The 16,406-nt window shown below is 39.3% G+C and overlaps 1 protein-coding gene across 1 annotated transcript in view; it reads right to left on the bottom strand.

The window, feature by feature from the left end:
• LOC127993308 (neuronal migration protein doublecortin-like) overlaps window positions 1-16,406 on the bottom strand; it is an 86,081-nt gene that overhangs the window by 14,558 nt on the left and 55,117 nt on the right. The window lies entirely within an intron of this gene.

Genomic DNA, 16,406 nt, shown 5'->3' with positions numbered 1-16,406 from the left:
TCCTATGTATTAACAGGTGTACACATATGCACCATGTGCATTACAGTGCAACATTATACACAGTATAAGGTAGCAAAATGTCTCTTACAGTCCGCCTGATGCTCTCTGTGATTTCAGCGTCTGTCGTCTCACTGAGGATGGAAACACATGAACAACCTCTCCAGAATTGCTCTGTGAGTCACTTTATGAACATCTGACCATTTGATTTGAGTAAAACTAGCGTCATGTCCAAGCGGCAACGCTCTTCTGAAACCTATGGGTGAAGTCACGGACACTATATCCATGATTTCAGTCTATGGTCAAGTCACATACACAGAACTGTAAAGGTATAAGCGGCATCCCGTCAAAATAAAAGTCTGGCACAATTTTCCGTAGAATGTACACAGTCTACTACTAGTATTACTACTAAAAATTTTTAAGGATTAATCACACAAGATTTCTTCCATGTATTAATTTTAATAGTAAATACCCTTTTTTTGCCAAAAGATTAAGTTTGCTTAATTTTCAATAATTAAAATATAACTGATAAATTAAATGTATGTTTTATGCCTTAATTTGATAACCAGAAAGTACACAACACAGAAATTAAAAAGGGTAAAAAATTAATAAGGCCACTTTAAGAAAACCAAGGTCCTAGAGTTTGGACGAAAGATGGAGAAGCTCATAGTCCAAGTTGCTTGAAGTACAGGTGCCCATTTCACTAAGGAGGTTCAACCAACTCTGAGTTTAAACTTGAACTCTGGGTTGACTTACCCTGAGAAGGGAAACTCTGAGTTTTCGGTTACAGAACAGCTGAAATGAGTTGGTTTAATCAACTCTAAATTGACTCACTCGAGTTAAGCATGTGCACCACAACTATAAAAAGCCATTATCAATGGAGCGCTGATATTACGATTCACCATGGCAACAGCTCCTGCCAAAAAGCCATCTGAATACTTCAGACTCAATACAAATTTAATTCTTATCACTGTTATGATATCCCAGGTGAAAACTGGTTAGTATGAAATGTTAGATTAACTATTAGTTAAACAAGTTATGGTATCTCATGGGCAAAAAAATAAAAAATAAAATAATAATATTAATAATAATATTTTAAGTGCATTTTTCTTATTTTACAAATGATCTGCCAATAAAGTAGAAAAAATACAGTAATGGCTAAGTGGAATTAAGATACTTTGCAACTGCAAGTAGCTCTTGATGCTATTTACAGAAAAACATGTACAATGAAAATCGTGATATATTCTATTTACCTTGTAAAAGTAGCAGTTCTTTGCAATAGGCAGTGTAAATAATAATTAGATGCTAGTTATACTTTATACTGACAAATACATTTGCACCTCAGTATTGTTATACATTAACAGGATTGAATAATAACAGATTGTAAATGATTATATTTATTACAATCATTATTAAACACTTTTTAGGCACTTTACTTCCACTTTTAGAACATGTTGTTCATTTTTATTGAAAATAAATTATAATGTGACATGTGATGGGAAAAGTGAGAAGAACGAGGTCAGCAAAAGCCGGACTGTAACCCAATCAATCGCTTTACAAGCTAGTTTTCCATGACCAAAAAACAGAAACACGTTATTCACATGTGTCGTATTTGTCCTTATGTGTCGATGGAGGGGGGAGCTACAGTAGATTGCTCTAAGTAATGGACACTCAGAATAATCTTGTTTTATATTTGCATTATTCAAAAAATATCAAAGATTATTTTTATTACCTCACTGGCACCCCCCCCCCCCCCCCCAGGAAACAAGACTTAGCATCTTATATAATTTTCTTATATAGATATCAATCTTTATTTATTTTTTTATAATTGTACCGTGGGGGTGGGGGGTTCCCGGTTAGCTGAGAGCATCGGGCTTGACTGGAATCCTGGGGGCTGCTCATGCTGATCGCTGGTGCCTTTCTTTCCGGAAGTGTACCAGGAGGTGACCAGTTCATGGAAGGCACCTGTTACTGCTCGAAACTGTTCTGGTGCTTCCTCTGCCTTCAATGCCCTCGATGGCGGAGCGGCCAAGGGGTATGCTGGGATTCCCCCTGTGGAGTGTTCTGTTGTGATGCCGCATGGAGTGGTGGTCCCAAGCTTCCCTCCGAGGCTTGCAAGTTCTCATCCACGCTTGTGGCCAAGGCTTACAGAGCTGCGAGTCAGGCCGCTTCTGCCCTGCAGGCCATGGCCACCCTTCAGGTCTACCAGGCCAAGCTGCTCAAAGAGCTGCACGCGGACAGTGCTGACCCAGGGGTTTTCCAGGAGGCGTGCACAGCTACCGAACTTGTTCTCTGGGCGCCGAAGGTTACTGCCCGCACCTTGGGTCAGGTGATGAGTCCAGAAGCGCCACCTATGGCTGAACCTGGCAGACATTAGGAAGTCTGATCGGACTCAGCTCCTCAACTCCACGGTCTCCCAGGTTGGCCTCTTCGGCGACACGGTATAGAATTTTGCCCAGCAGTTCTCTACCGCCCAGAAGCGGTCTGAGCCATCAGACATATTCTGCCCTGGCGGCCCTCTGCTAACTCCACTCTGCCGCCGGCGCAGCCGCCTCAACCTGCTTGTCGCCAAGGGCACCCCCCTGCAGTCTTCTCCACTCCCGCTTGGCCACAGCAGCAGTTATCCCGGCCGCAGTGAGGAGACGGCCACAGAAGGGCAGCACAGCCCGTCTCTGCCCCTAAACCTGCCAAGCATCAGGCCAAGCGTCATTCCTGAGACGGCGACCCGGAGTTGGCGACGTCAGCTCGTCAGGAGATGGTAACAGGACCACTCCTTCCCCTGGAGGAGGGCCGGGGGAGAATCCATTGATCTCCTTCACTAAAGAACTGTTTCCTCTATATATTATTATTATTATTATTATTATTATATATATATATATATATATATATATATATATATATATATATATATATATATATATATATTAGGGATATATAACAGGATGCAACAGGACTGTAACAGGACGCAACAGGAATGTAACAGGACGCAAAAATCACGGTTCGGTACGTACCTCGGTTTTAAAATCACGGTTCGGTTCATTTTCGGTACAGTAAGGGAAAGAAATGCAAACATTAAAATGCAGGTTGTTTATTACTATAAACTTTTTTTTTTACAATTTGTTTACACTTTTATTAAATACTTTTTAATAAAATATATATAAAATAAAAAAAGAATAGGAAATAAAATACTGCTGCAAAGTTCTCCACTAAATAAAATACTCTCAGTCTCAAACCAATATCATATAATAAAATATAATGAAATTATATATTAATTATAATATATTAATGCATTACCAATCAGCTTGTAGGCCTGCTCATATTTAAAAAATATATACAATTTTTCCAAAGTGACCTGCTCAGATTTCGTTATTGCGTTGGACCGATCGAATTAAGAGCAAAAGTCTGTTTAAATTCCGTCAGGAGCTGCGTATGAATTACAATTGCTTTTCTCCTAGTTGTAGTGATGTTCACACTCGCGTGATGCCTTTTGAAAACCTTAGGCCGGTGACACACTGGCATATTGCACCTGTCAAACATAGTCTATTTTGCCGTCAATACTGTTGACGGTGTCCTTTATCAGTAGGCTTTATATTTATGCTCAACATGAAGTACAAAAGGAGCAGTGTGCCAGCACCGCGTCAGGTATGATTCTGGTGTGTAAAGACACAGAAAACGCGAAGCAGCCATCACATAACTGACATGCAGCCGAAACGCCACGCTCACGCCCCCCCCCCCCCAGGAAACAAGACTTAGCATCTTATATAATTTTCTTATATAGATATCAATCTTTATTTATTTTTTTATAATTGTACCGTGGGGGTGGGGGGTTCCCGGTTAGCTGAGAGCATCGGGCTTGACTGGAATCCTGGGGGCTGCTCATGCTGATCGCTGGTGCCTTTCTTTCCGGAAGTGTACCAGGAGGTGACCAGTTCATGGAAGGCACCTGTTACTGCTCGAAACTGTTCTGGTGCTTCCTCTGCCTTCAATGCCCTCGATGGCGGAGCGGCCAAGGGGTATGCTGGGATTCCCCCTGTGGAGTGTTCTGTTGTGATGCCGCATGGAGTGGTGGTCCCAAGCTTCCCTCCGAGGCTTGCAAGTTCTCATCCACGCTTGTGGCCAAGGCTTACAGAGCTGCGAGTCAGGCCGCTTCTGCCCTGCAGGCCATGGCCACCCTTCAGGTCTACCAGGCCAAGCTGCTCAAAGAGCTGCACGCGGACAGTGCTGACCCAGGGGTTTTCCAGGAGGCGTGCACAGCTACCGAACTTGTTCTCTGGGCGCCGAAGGTTACTGCCCGCACCTTGGGTCAGGTGATGAGTCCAGAAGCGCCACCTATGGCTGAACCTGGCAGACATTAGGAAGTCTGATCGGACTCAGCTCCTCAACTCCACGGTCTCCCAGGTTGGCCTCTTCGGCGACACGGTATAGAATTTTGCCCAGCAGTTCTCTACCGCCCAGAAGCGGTCTGAGCCATCAGACATATTCTGCCCTGGCGGCCCTCTGCTAACTCCACTCTGCCGCCGGCGCAGCCGCCTCAACCTGCTTGTCGCCAAGGGCACCCCCCTGCAGTCTTCTCCACTCCCGCTTGGCCACAGCAGCAGTTATCCCGGCCGCAGTGAGGAGACGGCCACAGAAGGGCAGCACAGCCCGTCTCTGCCCCTAAACCTGCCAAGCATCAGGCCAAGCGTCATTCCTGAGACGGCGACCCGGAGTTGGCGACGTCAGCTCGTCAGGAGATGGTAACAGGACCACTCCTTCCCCTGGAGGAGGGCCGGGGGAGAATCCATTGATCTCCTTCACTAAAGAACTGTTTCCTCTATATATTATTATTATTATTATTATTATTATATATATATATATATATATATATATATATATATATATATATATATATATATATATATATTAGGGATATATAACAGGATGCAACAGGACTGTAACAGGACGCAACAGGAATGTAACAGGACGCAAAAATCACGGTTCGGTACGTACCTCGGTTTTAAAATCACGGTTCGGTTCATTTTCGGTACAGTAAGGGAAAGAAATGCAAACATTAAAATGCAGGTTGTTTATTACTATAAACTTTTTTTTTTACAATTTGTTTACACTTTTATTAAATACTTTTTAATAAAATATATATAAAATAAAAAAAGAATAGGAAATAAAATACTGCTGCAAAGTTCTCCACTAAATAAAATACTCTCAGTCTCAAACCAATATCATATAATAAAATATAATGAAATTATATATTAATTATAATATATTAATGCATTACCAATCAGCTTGTAGGCCTGCTCATATTTAAAAAATATATACAATTTTTCCAAAGTGACCTGCTCAGATTTCGTTATTGCGTTGGACCGATCGAATTAAGAGCAAAAGTCTGTTTAAATTCCGTCAGGAGCTGCGTATGAATTACAATTGCTTTTCTCCTAGTTGTAGTGATGTTCACACTCGCGTGATGCCTTTTGAAAACCTTAGGCCGGTGACACACTGGCATATTGCACCTGTCAAACATAGTCTATTTTGCCGTCAATACTGTTGACGGTGTCCTTTATCAGTAGGCTTTATATTTATGCTCAACATGAAGTACAAAAGGAGCAGTGTGCCAGCACCGCGTCAGGTATGATTCTGGTGTGTAAAGACACAGAAAACGCGAAGCAGCCATCACATAACTGACATGCAGCCGAAACGCCACGCTCACGCCACGCAGTGTGTCACCGGCCTTAAAATCAGTTGCAGGGCGGTATTTGCGTTGAACGCAGAGACTTCCGCCACTTAATATGTTCGTTTGGAAACACGAAAATGTATATGTTCCACACACAAAATATTGCATTTGGTCATTCGGTACACACGTGCACCGTACCGAAAGCCCTGTACCGAAACGGTCCAGTACGAATACACGTACCATTACACCCCTAATATATATATAGATTTTTATTGTTATTAAAATCTTTTTTGATTGTCCACTGGTTCCCGCCTCCTTCTTCCCACGAAAGAACTGCTTTACACTTACCCTATAGCAAACATTACAACTACTACAACAACTAACTTACTATCAATAAGCAGCAAATTAAGCAAAGTTAAAAGGGTAGTTCACCCACAAATTAAAATTCTGTCATCATTTACTCACCGTCACGTTGAAGATATTTTGAAGATTGTTGGTAATCAAACAGTTGGTGGTTCCCATTGACTTCCATAGAATTTATTTTCCTACTATGGAAGTCAATGGTAACAACTTACTATTTGATTACCAGCAATCTTCAAAATATCTTCTTTTATGTTCAACATAAGAAAGCAGAACTATCCTTTTAATAGACTCTCTTGCCATTTATTTATGTTCTCCATTTTAGTTAATTTATTTGAGTTCTCCATTTCCATTCTGGCGGGCTGTCACCATAGGCTTGTTCAGCTCTAACTTTATCCAGTGGTGACATAACTTCCAATTATTATGAAATTGGCCTACTATTTAAGTTATTTAAGGGGGCAATTACTCTAGTTTGGTCAACTTACAAACTAGTTGAAACAGCAAAAATGTAAAATGCTAAGTTGAATGAACAAGTTCAGAAACTGCAAAATGTAAACTTGATGACAACTAATCTGAGATTTTTATTTATTTATTTTGTATTTATTTATTTATTTTTACAATGCAGCTATAATAATCACTACATCTTATGGCTCTCGCAGACAAAAATATGATAACCACTGTAGCCCATAATCCTTTGCCTTAACAACTGCCATGCCCATATGATTCTTATTCACCAATAACTCCTCCTAAACACACACCCTCAAATTTAACATATGCAGGAGTCCCCATATATTATAACCCCCCCCCCCCCACACACACACACACACACATACACACACACTGCCAGTCTGCAGCCTGTCCATATTATTATTTTTATTAATATTATTATTTTTGTTCAGCACTCTATGTTGGACAGATAGAAGTGCACACATACATGACCAAAATCATGACTGTGTTTGTGCAAGTTGTATAAGGAAAATACTATTTTAAAGAGGAGTTTCTCAAATGCCTTTTAAAATATCAAAAGCATGTTCAGTATAGTACAGACAAAAGAATGAAAAATTAAGACACGGCCCTCATTCCTCTGGGAAATCTATTTGTTTTGGGGAAGGGGCGGTGACTGTCTGTGTGTTAGCATTTACGCTGCTATTCATTTTGCAAAATACATGATTGCTAAAAGATTTTTCAACACTCTTACATGTGGTATCGCCCCCAGGAATCACACTAATTAATATCTTCCCTCTCTTAAAAGAGAACAATTAAAGAGAACTCAACCCATTTAAAGAGAAGTGGCTAACCCAAAAACCCAGTTAGCTGTGTGTGTGTGTGTGTGTGTGTGTGCCTGTGCAGGTGTTTGAGTATGTGTGCATTACAGCAGCACAATAAATGTGTATGCCAAAAAACAGTACACAAGGGCAAAGAAAGTGAAAGACACACATAAATACAAAGGAGAAAGAGGAGAACAAAGAAAACGACTAGGTAAAAAAAAAAAAAAATACAAAAAGAGTGAAATAACTAGTAGTTGTTGTTTTTCTCCAAAACATAGTGGTGATTGCCTATGTAAAAGGCTCAATGAGTTAAGTAAAATAAAAAGTAATATATATATATATATATATATATATATATATATATATATTTCAATTTAATATCTTTATATCATAATGTCATCAGTTTATTTTTAATATTAAATATTAGATATCAACAACTTTTGTCCTGACCTATGACCAAGAAAGAAAGAAAGAAGCAAGTACTTAGAGATGGAGGATGCACTCTAGAACATAGAGAAATTGAATTCTTGATTTTTTTTTCAGCATGCCTATTCAGAGTAATTGAAAAAAAAAATGTAACAAGCTGACAGTGACATACTGAATAACCTTTCAGAGTGCCTGAAATGAACTAAAATAAAATAAAATAAAACGTTGTAACAGAAATGACTCGAACCAGACGAATTCAAACTTAAGAAAAAAAGAGTCTATCAGGGCTGTGTTTGAAACACGGAGCCGAATTCCTCAGAAAGTCATAAAACATTCTGTGCCACAAGTCCCAAGCAAGATGAGCAACCAACTTGTTAACACAACAGCTTTCAACATTAACACCACTAGAACAATTATATACAATTTCAATTCGAAGAAGAGAAATTTGGTATCAAATGTGTTGTCCGTAATAGAAATGCAACACTAGACATCACAAGTAAACCCATGAGATCGTGTTAAACACTTCCATTGACTTCCCCACACCTAGCAGACTGAAATTCCTAAGGGGGGTGGGTGGGGGGTGGGGGGGGGTTCTTGTAATCTCTGTTCTTCACCGAACATCCCTATGTCAGAGAATGACAAGAAAACTGTCTTTTGTACATATATATGAACCAAAATGAACTCCAAAATGACTTCTAAATGAATATCATTCCATCGCTTAACTCCATATTCATTTATATGTAACCCACACATTCAACTATCATGTATAATCACTTATTGTGTATGTCTTTTGATAACTATAGGATCAATATAGAAGTCATGTCTAGTATTGATATAATCGAATCTGCTTGCTTGAATTAGTTCAGACAATCATTTATTTGTCAAATATATCATAACCTGGTTATAGGAATCATGTCCAAAATTAGACCCTGCAAGAGTGGGACAATTCGGACCACATGCTTGGTAAGAAAAAAAACATGATTTATGATAACCCCGAGCCAAGACAATATCTGATTGGTCAAGACAACATTTGAGGTGTGGCCAACAGGCCAGTTTAAATACTTAGGACACCATAAAATCTGGCTTTTAGTCTCTAGCTATGCTGCTGCTATTAGTCATGTGGCTTTCAGTTGTTAGCTTTGCTTCTGCTATTTGTCATGTCTGCTTTTAGTTTGCTTTTAGCTTTTAGCTTGTAGCTTTGCTACCTAGCTTTAGCTTTCAGCCATGCTGTGTAGTCATCACTGTTCTTTGAGTGCAGTTCCAGCGTGCTTCGGCCTGCCTGCTGCATAGGCGGAGTTTCACTTTTGTGCGTGGGGGGGCACCTACCAGCGGACGCGGTGTAGCAGTCGATTCTGTTCCCCTCGGAGTGTCTGTTTCCCTTTACGCAAACATACTACAATTCTTGCGTAGTTGCCGAGTTACTATACGTATGATCAGGACTGGCGTGCGCAATAAGTGTGACTGGATGTACGGCAAGTCAAATAGTTCAAAATACCGTCCTAAATCTTAAACTTGAAAATAAATTTAAGACGAGAGGTTTTTCAACTTGAAATGTAAAAACATAAGACAAAAATAACGGAACAACTGCAAGATGAATAATAAAAAAAAAAAGAACATAAACGGGAGTGTGAGAATCATTTTACTATGCTGCAGTGTAGCAAGAAATTTGTCCCTTTTTGCTTTCCTTACATCCAGGTGTGTTTGGTGCATTTGCATGTGGGTATGTTGCCAAGTCCGTGGAATTTAGGCTGCTTTGGGAATATGTTTAATTAACTATTTGGTTGGGTTTATTACACAGACCTGGCAACCCGAGGGGAAACAGACATTCAGAGGGGAACAGAACCGACTGCTACACCGGCCTCGGTTGCTGTGTCAGTAGCAGCAGTGGAATTGATGGTTGAAGAGACGGTTGAAGAGGAGTTAGAAAACTCCACACTTTTACTAGTGGGTTTATTAAAAAAACGACGAATGTCCATTTTGTTTATTTAGCATGTAGACTAAAGCGGGAACAGAACGAGAAGAGAGTCCACTCACGTAACGTACCGCGATACTTTGAAGTCCACCAAAATAAGCTTCTTTTTCAATATAGTTATTAAAAATAATTAATTCTAAACTTACTCATTATATCCACAAAAATTATAAGATAGGACAAATAAAATTAGAAAATATGAATTCTGTATTTATTTTTATTTTTCAAAGCACAAGACTTTGGCATTAATTGGCTCTGGTCTGGGGGGGCAGTGCCCCCCTTAGCCCCCCCCAAACTCCGCCCATGGCCTGCTGCTACTTAGCCACGATGAGAAGGAACACAACCTAGTCTCGTCAAACTTTACTTCTTTTCTTTTCCGTTTGAGAGCTTTGTGTTCTGAGTTAAGTTTGTAACGTCAAGTTCAACTTCAACCAACCACACACAACACTCCATCTTCAGCCAACGTCCAACCACGGGCTCTCCAAGACGTCACTTCAGCGACTGAACTTCCAGACAAACAGCGACAACAAAGGGACACCTTCAGGCAATGTACCTTCAGACATTTGTGATGGTGTATCTAATATAATTTTAACCCCATTGAGGAACTCAATGCGAGGGCTAATTACGTGATTGATGGTTGTTCATGTCTATGCAATTTAACATATTGCTGTAAACTTGGGATTCCATATTTCCATTCTCTTAAACTCAACTTTCCCCTCGATCTTCCTGCAACTTGTGTGAATGTATAAATGTGTGCGTTTATGTGTTAGATTAGTTTATATGTCTTAGATTTATCCAATAAAGCCTTATTCATATTGAAACGAGGAGTATCTTGTGTTTTGTGCTTACAAGTTAATGTCTTAAACTGCCGATCTTGTTACTGTGCTAATTGATAGTGTTTCACTATAGTTTGTATATTAGTATCCAGCGCAGATTTGATGTTAAACGGCTCGTTCAGTGAATCACAGGGCGTCTCAGTGATCAGCCGTGAAACAGTGATTCTGTTCAAATTCCCTTTAAATTATTAAATGATTCCCTTTGAGCTAAATTGACCCGTTTCCGTTACAACGTCACTTTGCTGCAGCTCCAGAGTAATCAAAAACATGGTGATTTCAACTCAAGTAATTTGTTAAAAGAGGATCAGTACATTCGGAGTTGCTGATTTTATGTGTAGCCCCAACAGGACTACTGTGGGTTAAACTGTTAAAAAGAGAGAAAATCATAAAAAGGTGTGTATAGGGCTCTATTCTTCTACTGGCTTGACTTGATTTTACTTGCCCAGCCGAATCTTTCACTGACCCCATGACAAAAAGTTGTTGTTTCTTTGGTTTTGATCCAAGTAATCTATATTATAGTTACTTGGTATTATAACTGAGATTGATTGAAGATTTTTTTCTAACCAACACAGATGCAAGATTATTTGTATATTCATCTGTCTGACAACTGATATAAGGAACTGATATTTATTTCATATTTTACTTCTGTTTTTGTTTAATTTAATCTTCCTATCACAATAATAAAAACATGCAGCAGAAACAATAATGTTAACAACAAGTTAAATAAACTGACAAAGTTAAATATTTTCTATAGGATATAATAAATAAATGACAAGCGAGTCTATTGACTTTGCATAAATGTAATTAATTCATTTAAAACTACAGTTTAAAGTGTTGGATGTAAACCTAGAAATAAGAGATTAACTCTTGAGTTAAAGGATGTATGATTATTCTTGAAAAGTCCATTTTATTAAAAGAACCCAACACCGCATTCCACAGTTCAGAACGATTCCCCATCAAACCATTAGTGCACCATAAAACACAGTCATGGTGCCAAGATAGCTAAAGGAGATGTCACCCTTTTCATTTTTGTGCCTGTCTAATCTCATACCAGCGATGCCAGGACAGCAGGAAAAGATTTCTCTTTGTTCCCCAAACTTAAGACCAAATGGCCAAGAAACCCTGTGGTGACCCCAATGCACAAATCCCCAGCCTATCAGGAAAGGAAGGCATTCCTTTGGCCCAGGATCACCAAAAACCTTAAAACAGGGAACACCTCAGCTGTATTTTGCAGTTGTAAATTCCAGATACTTTTTGTCTCCGAAACCTATAGACTGAAATTTAACCCACTTGTGGTTTAATACAAACAATGGTCTCAAAATGGCTTCCAATAAGCTGAATTGATTACTTTTTTTTTTTTTTTTACCTCACATATATCTTAAGTATCATGTATGTTTAATATAACCTGTGGAATTATTTCTGTGTGTTTAACTTTCATTACAGCCTATTTGTAGGGTTTTCTACCTAAGTTATAGGAACTAATCACCAGAAGTTGCCTCATACATGTGTATTCTCTGTATTATGCATGCTTTATATTACTCAAGTTAATTTTGTGTGTTAAACACTTATCACGGCTAAATCCTTATTTACTTCCTACTCAACTATGGGAAGTATATGTATTTTGGTACCTACTTGATGGGTAAATGATTTCTAGAATTTTGATATAAAGTAGATGTGTGTAGGAGGCACCATATTTAAACTATTAAGTTTGCTTATTAAAGCGTTTAAACTAAACTCTCAGGAGTGTGGACACACGCGATCATGTGGACATTACGCTAATTACATGCAAGAACTGGAGAAAGGGGCGTAGGCCCCGCCCAAGACAATGTCTGATTGGCTGATCCAAACGCAAGTACACAATATCTCCTAATTCTGTCTCAAACTGGTGCAAATCTTAAAACAAACTAAGATTAAAGTGCAAGTAGATTGATTCTCTCAGGTTGTGGTCAAGAAATAGTGTTTAACGCTAGAAACTTGGGACTCCATTCACCCTCCAATCTTACAAGGATGACACTTTAAATTAGGGAACACATATTCACTATAAACTATAAGTCTTTTGCTAAACATACTCTTAATATGCTGACAGTAAGTAAGATAGTTGTTGTAGTAGTTATGTTTTGCTATAGAGTAGGGTTAAGGGATCCATAATACAGTTATGCAAAATTCATTAGTATGTACTTTATAAATACTAATAAACAGCCAGTGTTCTAGTATACTGTAGATATATACATAGTATTCCAATGTTCTAATATACTGTCATGAATCCGGTCCATGCACTTCAATTCACTCACCACCAGATATCACCCGCTCACTACTATGGACTCCTGCACGCACTCCTGGCACTTCACCTGGACTACAATTCCCATAATACATTGCACTGATTACTCACACACAGCTGAATGCACTATGAGGCTTAGATCTTTATAATGATACATAGATTGTCAAGATTAAATTTGTCCTGTTTCATTTAATCTATTCATAAACACTGACATGTGCAAGTTGAAAGGTGTTGAGGACAAGGACGTCTTTGTGCTGGCTAAGAGGTTAAATAAAAGCTTTGCACATGGATCCACACGTCTCAATCGCCCCGTAACAGAATACTCAGCCAAACAAGGATCCAGCGGCTTCACCAAGGAACACTGGCAAGGTATGACTGCCGGAATTCTGCTGCTAGTGCTCAAGCAGGGCACACAATCTCAATGCTTACATTGCTGAATATTTGGCTTTGGCAAATGGCTCAGAATTACCTGACTGTATGTTCACTGTGGGTGTCGCGGAGGAATGTGACATAGCTCGTGTAATGGCAGCTGTGCTAGAACACACTCACAAAATGGCAGCAACAGCAGAGCCTGATCGCAAAATGGTGGACACAACAACACCCCGTTATGTAACAGGTGCCAATCATGAGTAAAGTCACAGCTGATTTTCATGAGTGTAGTCAAGTCACATTGGATCTTCATGAGTCAAGTCACGGTTGATCTTCATGAATCAACTCAAGCCACAGCTGCTCGTCATGAGTCCAGTCACATAACCGCTGTTTGTCCAGAGTCACGCCAGATCACAGCTGTTTGTCCAGAGACGTCACATCACAGCTGTTCGTCCAAAGTCATGTCAGATAATATCTAATCATCCAGAGTCACATCGCAACCTGTCTGTTGCATCCAGATTATCAAGGTCAGTCGTTCAGTATCACAGTCTGGTATCCAGTGTGATGGATGCATCGCTGGTATCCCCAAACCCACTCACTCTAGCCCTCCTGTTCCTGAACTGATTCCCCTGTCTGAAGCAAGGATGACGACGAGGAAGAATGTATTGGACTGGCGTCAGACGAGTTGGACCGTAAGATATCAGAGGCTATATCGATAGTAACATTTGATGGGGATAAAGACAGAGAAATGGGGAAAATCCGTAACATTTAGAGGCAAACAGACGCACAGTGCATACTTCGGAGATCGTTACATCCACAAAGAAGACCCCGACAAAGAGAAAGTGTGCCCGAACGGGGGGAGCTTTACAGGGGGTATGGCTTATCTAAATGAGTTGTAAATGAGCCCCATTGTCACTCACAACAGTGAGAACAGGTGAGAACTCCACAATCTTTAGAGGCTATTTTCTACTTTTTGAGCTTTTTTGAGTGCCTACCTTCAAATGGCCACAACTTCTCCAAATATTATCAGATTTCCATGTTTTACACATCGTTGGAAAGCTTGGAGACTACACTTTCAGAATCTGTGAATAATTCAAAATGCCTCAGAACCGACTTGTGTCCCTACTTTCTGTGATTGGTCACATTTAAGTAATTATATTAATATAAAGGGGCGACGCATTTACCACTTTTAAAAAATGCGTGTCAGTAAGCGGGTCGGGTACAATATTTTATTTTCATTTTTTTTTTTTTTTTTGAGTTACGCGCGGGTTAGTTGAAAACATCAGTCGGTTGCGGGTTGTTTATACATTGACCCACGCATCACTGTCTTACACCGCATTAACTGTGACACTTCACCCCGGACTACAGTTGCCATAGTCCATTGCATCTGATCACACACACACAGCTGAATGCACTGATTATACACACGCAGCTGAATCCCATCAGACATGCTACATAACCACTACATTACTCTTTCTCACTGCCGAGTATTGTTTGCATATATCGCTCTTCTAGTGGTAGCACATTACAGAGCCAGTTTTCTGCCCATATTGTGCAGTCCTTAGTTCATAGACATAGCCTTGTCTTGCCTACTGAGTTAGAGTTTTGGTTGGCCCTCAATGTTTCTGTATTGCAATTCCATATAAAGAAGGACAGAAGAAGTGCTCATCCCTTTATGTCCTCTTTAAAAAAAAGTATTATTTATATGTCTGTAATTGCAAACATGATCATTCTTTTGATTTGGTCACAGACAAATAATGATGTAATAGTGAATTGAACTGAAGTTATATTACAAACAAACAAGCAATCAAATAAATAAATAAATACATTTGTATGAATTTGTCTTTTCAAGCCCAGTAAAATGCAAAAGAGAGCTCAATTTGGTACAAAAGTGGGTTACACTTTATTTTAAATTTCAGTTATCACTATTAAATATAGTTCCTTATTGCCATACATATTACTAGCATATTGGCTGTTTATTAGTACTTATTAGGCACATATTAATGCCTTGTTCTACATACATATTGACCATTGACCATATTCTAGATCCCTAACCTTGACCCTAAAACCTAAACTTAACAACCACCTTACTAACTATTAATGAGCAGCAAATTAAAAGTTCATTGAGGGAAAACTCTTAGTAAATAGTGATTATGTGTTCACTATTATCCAAAAGGTAAATAGCAAACCTAACCCAAAATGAGCTAATGATTCTTTTTTTTTTAACACAGCGATAATAGATAGTGGTAAGTCTCTTTTCAGTTTTTGGTAGTTATTATTATTATTATTTTCAAATTGACTGGGTTCCTAAAACCAATGGTGTGAATTAATTGTTATGGTTTCGCCGACTTTAAGTGCAAGCTCGTCAAAACATAAAACAATATTTCCCCCGTTTATATCTGCAAGGTGTTCATTACATATTTTCCCTGTGTGTTAACATCAGTATTTATGTTAGTCGAATGTCTGACTTTACTCTTGTTAATGTATTTTGCCCCGCCCCCAAATATATGATTAGACTATCAGTCGAATATCGGCAAGATTCGAAAATTACGATTCGACTATATATATATTTGGTAGTTTTTATTGATTATCGTTACTGCTGTGTACATTCCACCACAGGCAGACACAAGCTTGGCTTTGTCTAGGCTTCATGATGTGCTCAGCGGTTACATTAACCACTGAGGTAGGGCTGTGCAAAAAATCGAATGCGATTTTCATGCACATCTCATCAGTAAAGACGCTCCTTTAATTAGAAGTATTATCTCCAGCACGTGTGTTCAGATCAGGGTTGCCAGGTTTTCAGAACAAATCCTGCCCTGTTGCTTCTCAAAACTAGTCCAAAACTAATCGCGATTCCAGGAGGTTCCCAGATTTAAAAAAAATGCTTTCCGGGGTTAAAATTAAGTTTTTTTTTTGGCATGGTTGTCTTGGTAAAATTCGCATTTTTAGGGGCTAAATATCACGTTATTGGTATTGGGGTTACTTCGAACTGCGTACATGAAAAACAATCGCAGACTTGGCAACACTGGTTCAGGTGGAGTGGCAGTTACTACACAGAGCCGTAGTCTACCGACAACTAACACAAAATTGCTTTCAAAATCGACAAAGAATCGCCTGCGATTTTAAAATCGATTTTGTCTAGATTACGGCTCTGTGTAGTAAATGCCAACCAATGTTGCCAAGCCTGTGGTTGTTTTTCATGTCCGCGGGTTGAAGCGACAATACCAATAAAGTGATA

Source organism: Carassius gibelio, chromosome A5, assembly GCF_023724105.1.
Source record: "Carassius gibelio isolate Cgi1373 ecotype wild population from Czech Republic chromosome A5, carGib1.2-hapl.c, whole genome shotgun sequence".
NCBI lineage: Eukaryota > Metazoa > Chordata > Actinopteri > Cypriniformes > Cyprinidae > Carassius > Carassius gibelio.
This window is presented reverse-complemented; position numbering and strand designations above follow the sequence as displayed.